We start from the raw sequence: 13072 nt of genomic DNA, 5'->3' as shown, positions 1-13072 counted from the left end.
CCAACTTTGTGGCAACAGTTTGGGGAAGGCCCTTTCCTGTTTCGGCATGACAATGCCCCCGTGCACAAAGCAAGGTCCAAAAAGAAATGGTTTGTCAAGATCACTGTGGAAGATCTTGTCTGGCCTGCACAGATCCCTGACCTCAACCTCATTGGGATGAATTGGAAAGCCGACTGCGAGCCAGTGTAACCGGTGTGAAATGGCTAGCTAGTTAGCAGGGTGTGTGCTAATAGCGTTTCGATTGGTGACGTCACGCGCTCTGAGACCTTGAAGTAGTTGTTTCCCCATGGAGTTTGTGGAGCGATAGGTAACGATGCTTCGAGGGTGTCAGTTGTTGATGTGTGTAGAGGATCCCTGGTTCAAGCCCAGGTTGGGGCGAGGAGAGGGACGGAAGGAAGACTGTTACACCAGGCCAAATCAGACATCAGTGCTGGACCTCACTAATGCTCGTGGCTGAATGGAAGCAAGTCGCCACCTCAATGTTCGAGTGGAAAGCCTTCCCAGAAGAGTGGAGGCTTTTATAGCAGCAAAGGGGCTTTCATTGTAAAGGGTTTGCTTTTATAGCACCAAGCACCAACCCATGACATATTTTTTACATTACTAGTCACTTAGCGGACACTCTTATCCAGAGTGACTTACAGGAGTAATTAGAGTTAAGTGCCTTGCTCAAGGGTACATCAACATATTTTTTTCACCTAGTCAGGGTTTCATACCAGCGACCTTTCCGTTACTGGCCCAGCGCTCTTAACCACTACGCCAACTCTGACATTTTGGAATGAGATGTTCGACGAGCAGGTGTCCACATACTTTTGGTCATAAGTATTGGTCAGTGTGTTATGATAATTGAAGACAGAATTATTCAGAGACATCATACTATGTAAATTTACCAGTTACTTTACCCTATCCCGAGCAGCTCACCAACCATCCTACTTGTTGCTTAGTAAAACTGGACCTCTTTCCCCAACTATAGGTGCAAGACAGGAAAACATCTGTACTCCAGTGGCTATGTCGCTCTTGCCCTATAGGGCGAACTGGTTGATTGAGTTTATTTGGCCTCGGCCTCTATCTCTGAGCTCTATTGCCATTTGCCACGTATTCTCCCGAGTGCAGAGCATATGCAGAGTTCATATGCTATTCGGAACGAGAAAACGCGGAAATGTCAGACTTGCTAACTGGTTGTAGTTATCTACGTGCCGCGTACATGGTTAGCAAGTGGGTAAATGTCCGAGTTTCCTAGCTCCGACTAGCACTTGAAAGCGGCAATAGGTACAAGGGGCGGATTGCGTAGCAGAGCAACACGAGCCTGTCAGAACCGGAGGAGAACATACGGGCAAAATCTTAAGAGCATACAAGTTCAAGGGAGGGATTGTTTTAGTTTCCCCTGTGAAAACAAAACATTGAAACGTGGATATTGTTGATTAAGTAGGTAAGTGAAAGTAACGCTAATTAGGTTAGCTACTGTAGTTATATTTTCGACTGGTAGAGGTGGCGCAAGTATGTGCCAATGTCAGTGTCGTTATGGCTAGCTACAGAATTCTAGCTAACATTAGGGATTAGCTAGCTCGCAAACGTTTCGTTTTTGACGTTGAAGTTCTTAACGTAGCTAGTTCCTATATCAGGCTAATAAATAGTTAAATATACCCTGATGCCAAATGTTTACATTATTGCATATGTTAGTCGGTCACATGTTGAGCTCGTACTTCTTCGTGGCTTCATGCACTGTTTGACTGATTTGGGCTTTAGCAACACTGCCCAAATTCGTTGAACAATCAATCAACCAGATAACTACGTGAAATGACATTTGTATATGGTTGCATGATCATCGACTTGCTGTCCTGTCGACTACCTGTGGATCTTTCTCGTCGAGAAAACCGAAGATTAGGCGAACTAGTTTAATACTAACGTTACATATGCATGAACATAAACTGTAGCTATTGGATTCAACATGCTGTTCACATATTAAACTCAACAAAAAAAGAAACGTCCCTTTTTCAGGACCCTGTCTTTAAAAGATAATTCGTAAAAAGCCAAATAACTTCACAGATCTTCATTGTAAGGGTTTAAACACTGTTTCCCATGCTTGTTCAATGAACCATAAACAATTAATGAACATGCACCTGTGGAACGGACTTTAAGACACTAACAGCTTATAGATGATAGGCAATTAAGGTCACAGTTATGAAAACGTAGTACATTTATGACTGAAAAACAAAGGAGTTAAATAAATAAATACAGTAGGGGGAGAGGTAGTTGTTTGGTTTGATATAGGGAAGATATCATATCAACAGAATATTAGAATTAATACTGAAAAACCACTGGGTCTTGGGCTGAGACCTGTGGATATCATCTCAGTGAACCCTTTCCATTCCAGGGGGGCCACAGTCAGGCTAATATTCAGTGCAGGAATAAAACTCACAACCCTGGTCTATTAACCGATCTGCTCAAACCAACATCTCAAATCCTCACTTCTCAGTCGGTCTCATGCAGGCTCTTTATTCTCTATGAGAGGCAGTGTCAACTGGTAGTCTGAGTGTCAACATGTGAGGTTTGAGGCTGAGCACTACTCATACTGGCTTTTTAGGGTCACTTGTATAAATCAGGGCTGGTTAGTGACTTGCCTCCAGACACCCATTATACAAGATCCAACTTCCCTTTTCCAAGAGGAGGGGTTGTTTCAGCAGCCAGGCTACTCATATATATGAGAGAGATATATCTCCTGCTGTGATAAGGAAGGGCAGAGCTGTTTAAAATTATTCAGGGAAGATCTGACTGGGGTGATTGTGTTCTGTAGCCCAGTAGGCTTTATTTATCTGATTTTTAAAATATTTTTTACACTGTTTACATTTGATAAAGAATGCAGTAATATCAGTTGGCACAATATAGAACAATATCCTAATGTATTTGCATCACAGCATGGCCAATCCATATGAAATCCTGGGTCTGATGCATGTCCATAATGCCAAAAAAGCCTGTCCACTTTAAAAACTTTCACCAGCCCATTTATATTCTGACAGAGGGATGGATGTTCGACATTTTGACTGTTCAGTACTCCCAGAGTACTCAACAACAACAAAAAATATGGTATTTTTTAGAACAGAAGGCCAGCACAGAAAAAAATGATGCATTTATCTATACAAAAAAATATAAATGCAAACATTTTGAGTTACAGTTCATACAGTGCCTTGCGAAAGTATTCAGCCCCCTTGAACTTTGCGACCTTTTGCCACATTTCAGGCTTCAAACATAAAGATATAAAATTGTATTTTTTTGTGAAGAATCAACAACAAGTGGGACACAATCATGAAGTGGAACGACATTTATTGGATATTTCAAACTTTTTTAACAAATCAAAAACTGAAAAATTGGGCGTGCAAAATTATTCAGCCCCCTTAAGTTAATACTTTGTAGCGCCACCTTTTGCTGCGATTACAGCTGTAAGTCGCTTGGGGTATGTCTCTATCAGTTTTGCACATCGAGAGACTGACATTTTTTCCCATTCCTCCTTGCAAAACAGCTCGAGCTCAGTGAGGTTGGATGGAGAGCATTTGTGAACAGCAGTTTTCAGTTCTTTCCACAGATTGTCGATTGGATTCAGGTCTGGACTTTGACTTGGCCATTCTAACCTGGATATGTTTATTTTTGAACCATTCCATTGTAGATTTTGCTTTATGTTTTGGATCATTGTCTTGTTGGAAGACAAATCTCCATCCCAGTCTCAGGTCTTTTGCAGACTCCATCAGGTTTTCTTCCAGAATGGTCCTGTATTTGGCTCCATCCATCTTCCCATCAATTTTAACCATCTTCCCTGTCCCTGCTGAAGAAAAGCAGGCCCAAACCATGATGCTGCCACCACCATGTTTGACAGTGGGGATGGTGTGTTCAGCTGTGTTGCTTTTACGCCAAACATAACGTTTTGCATTGTTGCCAAAAAGTTCAATTTTGGTTTCATCTGACCAGAGCACCTTCTTCCACATGTTTGGTGTGTCTCCCAGGTGGTTTGTGGCAAACTTTAAACAACCCTTTTTATGGATATCTTTAAGAAATGGCTTTCTTCTTGCCACTCTTCCATAAAGGCCAGATTTGTGCAATATACAAATGATTGTTGTCCTATGGACAGAGTCTCCCACCTCAGCTGTAGATCTCTGCAGTTCATCCAGAGTGATCATTGGCCTCTTGGCTGCATCTCTGATCAGTCTTCTTCTTGTATGAGCTGAAAGTTTAGAGGGACGGCCAGGTCTTGGTAGATTTGCAGTGGTCTGATACTCCTTCCATTTCAATATTATCGCTTGCACAGTGCTCCTTGGGATGTTTAAAGCTTGGGAAATCTTTTTGTATCCAAATCCGGCTTTAAACTTCTTCACAACAGTATCTCGGACCTGCCTGGTGTGTTCCTTGTTCTTCATGATGCTCTCTGCGCTTTTAACGGACCTCTGAGACTATCACAGTGCAGGTGCATTTATACGGAGACTTGATTACACACAGGTGGATTGTATTTATCATCATTAGTCATTTAGGTCAACATTGGATCATTCAGAGATCCTCACTGAACTTCTGGAGAGAGTTTGCTGCACTGAAAGTAAAGGGGCTGAATAATTTTGCAAGCCCAATTTTTCAGTTTTTGATTTGTTAAAAAAGTTTGAAATATCCAATAAATGTCGTTCCACTTCATGATTGTGTCCCACTTGTTGTTGATTCTTCACAAAAAAATACAGTTTTATATCTTTATGTTTGAAGCCTGAAATGTGGCAAAAGGTCGCAAAGTTCAAGGGGGCCGAATACTTTCGCAAGGCACTGTATAAGGGAATCAGTCAATTTTAAATAAATTCCCTAATCTATGGATTTCACATGACTGGGCAGTGGCGCAGACATGGGTGCGGCTTGGGAGGGCATAGGCCCACCCACTTGGGAGCCAGGCCCAGCCAATCAGAATTAGTTTGCCCCAACAAAAGGGCTTTATTACGGACAGAAACACTTCAGTTTCATCAGCTGGTGAAGAAGCCGGATGTGGAGGTCCTGGGTTGGCATGGTTACAAGTGGTCTGCGGTTGTGAGGCCGGTTGGACGCACCGCCAAATTCTCTAAAATGACGGAGGCGGCTTATGGTAGAGAAATGAACATTAAGTTCTCTGGCAACAGCTCTGGTGGACATTCCTGCAGTCCAGCATGCCAATTGCATGCTCCCTCAAACATGAGACCTCTTTGGCATCGTGTTGTGTGACAAAAATGCACATTTTAGTGGCCTTTTATTGCCCCCAACACAAGGTGCACCTATAATGATCATGCTGTTTAATTAGCATATTAATATGCCACACCTGTCAAATGGATGGATTATCTTGGCAAAGAAGAAATGCTTACTAACAGGGATGTAAACAAATTTGTTTACAATCTGAGAGAAATAAGCTTTTTGTGCGTATGGAACATTTCTGGGATCCTTTATTTCAGCTCATGACCAACACTTTACATGTTGCGTTTTTATATTTTTGTTCAGTATATATGCCAACAGTGTGCAACAATGCCTAAGTTATCATAACCATTACAGATAATGAATCCTAATTGCTAAATTGCCTATTATATAGTAAATAAAAAGTGCAATTTTAAGATGAATGAAACAGTAATATCAACTGGTTATATTAGTGCGTTTGGAAAGTATTCAGACCCCTTCACTTTTTCCACCTTTTTGTTACGTTACAGCCTTACTTTGAAATTGATTAACAAATATTTTTTTTACCTCAATCTACACACAACTCCCATAATTACACAGCAAAAACTGGTTTTAGAAAATATTTGCAAATGTATAAAAAAATAAATTTAAAAAACTGACAGCCTCAAGTCTTCTTGGGTATGACGCTACAAGCTTGGCACACCTGTATTTGGGGAGTTTCATTCTTCTCTGCAGATACTCTCAGGTTGGATGGGGAGTGTCGCTACACAGCTATTGTCATGTCTCTCCAGAGATGTTCAATCGGGTTCAAGTTCAGGCTCTGGCGGGGCCACTCAAGGACTTTCAGAGACTTGTCCCAAAGCCACTCCTGTGTTGTCTTGGCTGTGTGCTTAGGGTCCTTGTGAACCTTCAATCCAGTCTGTTTCTGAGCGCTCTGGAGCAGGTTTTCATCAAGGATCTCTGTACTTTGCTCTGTTCATCTTTCCCTTGATCCTGACTAGTCTCCCAGTCCCTGCTGCTGAAAAACATCCCCACAGCATGATGCTGCCACCACCATGCTTCACCATAAGGATAGTATTGGTGATGAGAGGTGCCTGGTTTCCTCCAGATGTGACACTTGGCATTCAGGCCAGAGTTCAATCTTGGTTTCAACAGACCAGAGAATCTTGTTTCTCATGAGAGTAATTTAGGTGCCTTTTGGCAAACTCCAAGCGGGTTGTCATGTGCCTTTTACTGAGCAGTGACTTCCATCTGGACACTCTACCATAAAGGCCTGATTGGTGGAGTGCTGCAGAGATGGTTGTCCTTCTGGAAGGTTCTCGCATTTACACAGAGGAGCTCTTTGAGAGTGACCATTGGGTTTTTGGTCACCTTCCTGACCAAGGCCCTTCTCTCCTGATTGCTTAGTTTGGCCTTGTGGCCAGCTTTAGGAAGAGTCTTGGTGGTTAGAAACTTCTTCCATTTAAGAAAGATGGAGGCTACTGTATTCTTCGGGACCTTCAATGATGCATAAAAATGTTTTGGTACCCTTCCCCGCATCTGCGCCTCGACACAATCCTGTCTCGGAGCTGTATGGACAATTCCTTCGACCTCATTGCTTGGTTTTTGCTCTGACATGCACTGTCAACTCTGGGACCTTTATATAGACAGGTGTGTGCCTTTTTTCTAAATCATGTCCAATTAATTTAATTTACCACCGGTGGACTTCAGTCAAGTTGTAGAAACGGCTCAAGTATGATCAATGGAAACAGGATGCACCTGAGGTCAATTTTGAGGCTCATAGCAAAGGGTCTGAATACTTATGTAAAATAAGGTATTTGTTTTTTATCTATATTATAATGAATTTGCAATTTCTAAAATCCTGTTTTTGTGTGTGTGTAATGGCTCTTGCTTGTAGAAGTCTATGGCTGTGCAATGGCATAGCCTTGTCTTGTTCATTCTTGGCGCACCCATCCTGTTAGCAGGATCATTGCAGAGCGCCAAATTCAAATTAAATTACTAAAAATATTTAATTTTCATGAAATCACAAGTGCAATATGGCAAAACACAGCTGTGTTAATCCATCTGGTGTGTCAGATTTCAAAAAAGCTTTACAGCAAAAGCTATCCAAGAGTTTATGTTAAGACATCTCTTTCAGCAGACAAAACATTACAAACAGCTAGCAGCAAAGTAGATTGGTCACGAAAGTCAGAAAAGCAATAAAATTAATTGCTTACCTTTGATGATTTTCGGATGTTTGCACTCACGAGACTCCCAGTTACACAATAAATGTTCCTTTTGTTCCATAAAGATTATTTTTATATCCAAAATACCTCCATTTGGTTGGCGTGTTTTGTTCAGAAATCCATAGGCTCGAGCGGTCACGACGGGGCAGACAAATTCCAAATAGTATCCGTAAAGTTCGTAGAAACATGTCAAAGTTTTTTATAACCATCCTCAGGTTGTTTTTACAATATATAATCAATAATATTTCAACCAGACTGTAGCTTTTTCAATAGGAGATAGAGAAAATGTCTGCTGCAAGCTGTTGCGCATGCAAAACTCTGGGGGGACACAGCCATCCACTGATGCGATGTGATCCTTCTCGCTCATTTTTCAGAATAAAAGCCTGAAACTATGTCAAAAGACTGTTCACACCATGTGGATGCCATAGAGAAAGGAATCTGGTTGATATCCCTTTAAATGGAGGGAAGGCATGCAATGGAACAGAGGTTTCAGGAAAAACAGCACTTCCTGGTTGGATTTTCCTCAGGTTTTCGCCTGCAATATCAGTTCTGTTATGCTCACAGACAATATTTTTGACAGTTTTGGAAACTTTAGAGTGTTTTCTATCCTAATCTGACAATTATATGCATATTCTAGATTCTGGGCCTGAGAAATGGGCAGTTTTAATTTGGGTACGTTTTTCATCCAAACATCAAATACTGCCCCCTACACTCAACAGGTTAAATTAGCTGACAAGATGCTCTTATTTCCCTGAGCCCTTATCACAGTCAAGACACCTATTTTATAGTTTATATGATTATTTGTGTGTGTTTATATGCGTGTGTGTGTTGTGTGTGTGTGTGTGTGTGTGTGTGTGTGTTTATATATATATGGGAAGTGATGCGCATCTCAGGTCTAGAACAGTTATTCTCAGTGATCTCTTGATACGGGGCTCAAAAAATATATATATTTAGATACACAGATGTTTGATTTAGTTTATTCTGCCTGTTCTTTGGAATTTTCTAATGGATGAACAATTCCACATTGAAAACTGCATGGGGATGAATTACGACCACGACATCTGTTTGGTGAGTTTATTTTTATTTTACCTTTATTTAACTAGGCAAGTCAGTTAAGAACAAATTATTATTTTCAATGACGGCCTAGTGGGTTAACTGCCTGTTCAGGTGCAGAACGACAGATGTGTACTTTGTCAGCTCGGGGGTTTGAACTTACAACCTTTCGGTTACTAGTCCAATGCTCTAACCACTAGGCTACCCTGCCGCCTAGGCTTTATGACTCTGATAAATACGCTGATTGTCTTTATCAAACTGTTTTGCGTATTTTTAGTGTGGAATCTGTCTGTTTAGGGGGTTATGTCTGGGCTAACCAATTCCAATGTCTCATGTCCACCAGATCAGTCTAACTCTTTGCGTTATTGTGTAAGTCATTCCACAACGCTACATTGGGGATGCCGCACTGGGCTGCGGTGTGTCCTGTGAACCGCATGCCTTCAATATTTTCAACTCGTGCGTTGCTTTACTGTACGGTGGTGCAAATGGAAGTACACACACAGACTTTAACTGGCTAGCTTTTAGCTAATTGAAAGCAAAGCACATGTATAGAAAATGTGGGTTCGTCAGTTGCCACAAAGTTATAAACCCCACCTACTTTTAAAATGTATCTAATTAAAATCTGAATGTAAACCTTAACCACACTGCTAACCTTATGCCTAACCTTAAAATAAGACCAAAATGCATATTTTTGTTTTCATGAATCTTTACAATATAGCCAATTTTGGCGTTGTCTGTGGTAACTAGTGATAACTGCAAAGTAGCCCAAGTGGAAAATGTATTTCAGCTTGTTGTTGGAACACCTAATTCCCTACTTCAGTCAACCATTCCATTTGGAATTTGTGTTAAAACGTGTCATTTGGCAAGGAATGTAGCTGGTTTATCCCATCAGTAGTATATGTAATTATAGGCATTTCTGTATGACTAATGGGAGTTTGTGTGCATGTATTGAGGGAACGCAAGGGAATTTAGGGCGAACTGTTTGATGTTTGACTTGGTTTCTGCTTAGTTGTGCCCTGCGAATGCACGTGTACAAATGGAACACTAGAGTCAATAATAATAGTTTTGACATCCATTTGAGTACTCGATTACCAATGGCCATCCCTACAAGGGAGGGGACAATTCAATGCCAAACAATGAGCTAAAGACTAAACATCCTTCTGGAAATACCAGGGTTGTGTTCAATAGGGCACACTGTGAAAATCTAGGTTGTTATTGTTGGACAAGTGCAGATGGTAAGAAGCCTACCTCCCTGTTTAATCATTCAGATACTAGCCTACCTCCCAGTTTTTATTCACTTTGAAAACGTTTTCTTCTTATTGAACATGACCCGGGTCATCTACCTATCAGTCGCTGCTGTGATATGAAAGAATACAGTAGGAGAGCCTCTCCACACAGTCAATCTGAAGGAAGTAGTCTAATACGTCAGAATGTGTGGAACTACTGCTGACTGGATCAGACTCTCCCTGTCTGCAGCAACAGCCAAGAATGTTTCAGGCACTATGACACTGCTGAGTATTGAGATTGGGCCTCAGCCTGCACCAGTCTACCAGAATCCACGGTATATCATCCAGGAGAGATTAAAAATGACATGAAGGCCTTGCGTATACAATGACAGAATTTACACCACATCATTTTATGTAGCCTGGAATTCAGCATCCAAGAGATGTCTTACTCAAAACCCATATTTACATAGTTTGAAGTGACTATGTACATTTTGCTATGCTAAAATGTCCTTGTTAGCGGATAGTGTTTTTTAATTTTTTTTTGTATATTAAGTAACAACAACAATGTGCAGCGGTTCTGCTGCCCTGTGTTCGTTCGGTTGTCATTTCTATTTCTTCAGAGATCCTTCGGTGGAAGCGTTGCCATTAGACGTGCAGGGGGGAAACCAGGGGAGGATGAACTATAATGGTCATTTCGTAGCATTTTAGAACTGGTCATTTTTGACCACACTCTTGTGGTTTAGGATGATCCTTCATTTGGATTTGGCTAATTGTGTAATATAGATATGGTTAAGTAATGTAAAATATGGTTCTCTTGTCTCTCACTTAAGTCTTAGTCAGACTTAGCCCAAGGTACCAATAAACTAATGAAAATACATAGCCGTAGCCTGATTTGTATACTGTATGTTCTCTTCCTGGTCACAGGTGCGTGGTGTTGTCGAGCAAGTGGACCACCAATGACTGCGCCTTCAGAACTGTAGAGGCAGTAACTGTCACTGCATCTGCAGGACTTGTCTGAGAGACTTGGCTGACCCTACGGAGTGTTGCAGTGTGCCTGCCCAGGGAGGGCGTCACCATGAGACAGCTGAAGGGGAAGCCCAAGAAGGAGACATCCAGGGACAAGAAGGAGCGTAAGGCGGCCATGCAGGAGGCCCGGTCGCAGGTGGCCACAGTGGTTCTACCCACGCTGGCTGTGGTGGTGCTGCTCATCGTAGTCTTTGTTTACGTAGCCACCATGCCCAGGGCCTTAGAGTAGTGCCAGGTTCCACATACCTCCCCTTGGCCCTAACCCCTTGATGTTAGCATGTCTGTCGGGTCTTAATAGGTATAAGCAGTGTCAGCGTTCTCCAACCCTGTTCCTGGAGAGCTACCTTGCTGTAGGTCTTCACTCCAACCCTAGTTGTAACTAACCTGATTCAGCCTATCAACTAGCTAATTATTAGAATCAGGTGTGCTAGATTAGGGTTGGCGCGAAAAACTACCGGAAGGTATCTCTTCAAGAACAGCGTTGGTGTGAACCTACAGGACGGTAGCTCTCCAGGAACAGCGTCGGAGAGCCCTGAGCAGTGTAGTACTACAGCGTCCACCATATTGCTCCTATCTAATAGATCTCGGCCAAGGGGAAGGGTAGGGGTTGAATCGGGTCCTGCTCTAGGATGGCCGGGCCCCACTGGGGATGTATGCCTCAGCCCTGCCTCCATGGACTGGGTCCCAGTTTACCCAGAGACTTGCTGCACCCAAAGGATCCCCCCCCCCTCCCAGCTTAATGTACTCATCCCTCATATAGCCGTTTTTTTTACATTTTATTTTATTTAACCTTTATTTAACTGGGCAAGTTTTCTGGTCACTCATTTAATCCTCTCACCCACACTTCACTATCTCCTTGTGTCCTCGGAGACCTGCCATTTGTCTTAATTGAAGCTTCCTGCCAAGTGCCATTTTGCCATGAGAGAATTGAGCTGCAAAACAATCAAATTGAATGGAGAAGTATTACAGGAGTGGCTTCATAGGTGCCTTTTTGATGGGTGAAGATGTGTGGCAACTAAGGCAACCATGTTAGCTCAAGGGCAGAACTTTTATCCGCTACATCTCACTCTCATTCTGTAACGACAGTGGGATTCATGTTGGCTCTGGTGCTGTCTTAGTTTCAATTTCCTGTTTACCAAAGGACTTTCGGTACACACCTTGCCAAGTTTGATCTGGGGATGTTTTATTCAGGTGAAAGGTTGAAGAAGCATTTAATTAAAGTGTGACAAAATGAATCTACTGGCATTGTTTAGCAATGTGTTTTTCAAGATTAAGGTTACATGACAAAGAGCATTTGACAGTTTTTCAGGCCAGCAGTCCAAGCTATGTCTGTAGAATGTATACATCCAAAAATGTGCGATTACAAAAAAAAGAACATTTTCACATGCCAGCAATTGGTCCTGTCTGTTCGAATAGTTGAAAGCAACTCAGGATTTTGTCCTGATTGAATGTGGTGTTTTTGTACTAGACAGATTGTGAATATGTCACACAGGAGAACATAATATATTAATGTACAATCACAGCGCTACACACTTTGTACCTTTTTTAAGTTATTGACAACTTTGACTTTTAGGTCGCTCAATATGACATCTGTGCAGATGTGAAAATATGTGCCTTATAACATTTGACAATTCCTCTTTTTCAGTTAATAAAGAACTGAAAACTGTTTGTTGCTCTAGTCCCCTCAAACTCGATTCTGGACCTCGAAGCCAGTTTTTTCTCCATTGTTCCCCTCTATTCAGGGACAGGTTTAGACCTGGGACACCTGGTGGGTGTAATTACCTCCTAGGGTAAGAGTTGAATATCCCTGCTCTAGTCCCCTCAAACTCGATTCTGGACCTCGAAGCCAGTTTTTTTTCCATTGTTCCCCTCTATTCAGGGACAGGTTTAGACCTGGGACACCTGGTGGGTGTAATTACCTCCTAGGGTAAGAGTTGAATATCCCTGCTCTAGTCCCCTCAAACTCGATTCTGGACCTCGAAGCCAGTTTTTTTTTTCCATTGTTCCCCTCTATTCAGGGACAGGTTTAGACCTGGGACACCTGGTGGGTGTAATTACCTCCTAGGGTAAGAGTTGAATATCCCTGCTCTAGTCCCCTCAAACTCGATTCTGGACCTCGAAGCCAGTTTTTTCTCCATTGTTCCCCTCTATTCAGGGACAGGTTTAGACCTGGGACACCTGGTGGGTGTAATTACCTCCTAGGGTAAGAGTTGAATATCCCTGCTCTAGTCTATTTGGTGTAATTGTGTACCTTTGACCCATATGCAGTAATGCAGTCAGCCCGGTGGATCAGTAGTGTCACCTGGCATCCTCTAGGGACACTAAAGAGCACAGTGTCCCTACTGTCCCCTAGGCGTACTGTATGTCTGTGTTGGCCCCTGC

At 42.2% G+C, this 13072-nt stretch overlaps 1 long non-coding RNA gene across 1 annotated transcript; it reads left to right on the top strand.

Moving 5' to 3' along the window:
• Positions 1-1324: 1324 nt before the first annotated feature.
• LOC118944662 (uncharacterized) lies at positions 1325-12356 on the top strand. The gene is made up of 2 exons (XR_005039959.2): positions 1325-1426; positions 10589-12356. It is a non-coding gene; the product is annotated as an uncharacterized LOC118944662 (long non-coding RNA).
• Positions 12357-13072: the final 716 nt, after the last annotated feature.

The sequence above is a fragment of the Oncorhynchus mykiss genome, chromosome 27, assembly GCF_057628025.1.
Source record: "Oncorhynchus mykiss isolate SJ-2025 chromosome 27, ASM5762802v1, whole genome shotgun sequence".
NCBI classification, from domain to species: Eukaryota; Metazoa; Chordata; class Actinopteri; order Salmoniformes; family Salmonidae; genus Oncorhynchus; species Oncorhynchus mykiss.
The sequence above is the reverse complement of the archived record's forward strand: the minus strand, read 5'-3'. Positions and strand labels throughout refer to the sequence as shown.